The 1,419-nt window shown below is 29.0% G+C and overlaps 1 protein-coding gene across 1 annotated transcript in view; it reads left to right on the top strand.

The window, feature by feature from the left end:
* Window positions 1-1,419, top strand: part of LOC109350263 — a 23,619-nt gene that overhangs the window by 21,525 nt on the left and 675 nt on the right. The gene's annotated exons all lie outside the window — the stretch shown is intronic.

Consider the following 1,419-nt stretch of genomic DNA (forward strand, 5'->3'; position numbering starts at 1 on the left):
AAGTGAAAAAATATTTTTAGGAAGTTTGTATAATATTTTGAAAGAATGAAAAAGAAAATTAAAACTAACCACCATTTTTAGGATAACACATAATTTCATTCTCATTGTTTTCACTATCCTCTCCTAGATAGTGGTGCCATCAACTCCTGATTTTTGTTTATTTGTTTGGACTTGTTTTCCTAAATCATTTCGAACTTGCAATTTTCTTTTGCTTTGAGGTTAGTCTAAAACTTCACATGAATTTATAATTTTCTAACACAATAAGTTCATGAATTAAATTTGATTGAGAGAATTCCAACCAAACAACATGCTTTTTCATGAAAATTGATGTTTAGAAAATATTTTCAATCATATTTCAAATCCAAGTCATAAAATGGAAGTCCAAACAGAATTTATGGAACTTCAAAACACCTTTTATCACACCAAACATCCATAAATAAATCCATTCATAATTTCATGTATTTATTTTGTTAAGTGGTGAACCAAATAACACACTTTTTAGGATTTCTCAAGTTTGGAAAAATTCATTTTTGGCACAAATGTAACAAGCATGATCTTAGTTTAAAAATTAATTTGACAATTTCAAAATCATTTACTAAGGCATGTTGGTGGAGATGTTTGGTTAAAGTATCACAAGATAAAATATCATCATCAAAAGGTACATGGTGAATACTTAACCTGTAAGGATTCAAATGGCTTCCCTTCTTGAAGAAAAAGTCCAACCACTTATCCTTGTTTATTTCAATCCCTTTTATGTTGTTCTTTTGAAAAGGTTAATGGGGGTACTTCCACATCTCCTAAAAATTCTATAACAACAATAAAAAGTTTCTTAAATAGTGGGTTTTCACTCCACTAATTCACTTTTTTTTTCTTTTTTAGTTTTTTTTTTTCAAATGTACAAAACATAAAAATAAAGATGTACAAAAGGAAAAATAAATTTATACAAAAGAGAAAGATAATGTTATGCACAATTATTTTATTAATGACATATAAATATGAAATTTTTTATTATTAAAGCAATTCCCCGACAGCGGCGCCAATTTGTTGAAAGGTTCTCTCGGTGTTTATTTTAGTTGGGAGTTTTCTTCTCTCAACAAATCGTCCTGACAGTAGTGTCAATTTTTTGAAAAACTAATACTCTCATTTTCGTTATGTTCCTTTTGTAAGTAAGAGAACTCGGTTTTATTTTTTGTTCGCCATCTCGGCTTTGTTGAAATAAATTCCAACGCCGGTGTAATGGTTTCAAGAATATTCCAGTTACAACTTACTTTCTTAATAATCATGTGAATAAGTCATTCCTTCTTTGCCCCATCTCGGCATTGTTAGAATAAATTCTAACGCCGATACAATGGTATCGAAGCAATTACCTATTACATAATTATTAAGTACCTTTGAATACCATCTCGATTTTGTGGAATA

Source organism: Lupinus angustifolius, chromosome LG01 (assembly GCF_001865875.1).
Source record: "Lupinus angustifolius cultivar Tanjil chromosome LG01, LupAngTanjil_v1.0, whole genome shotgun sequence".
NCBI lineage: Eukaryota > Viridiplantae > Streptophyta > Magnoliopsida > Fabales > Fabaceae > Lupinus > Lupinus angustifolius.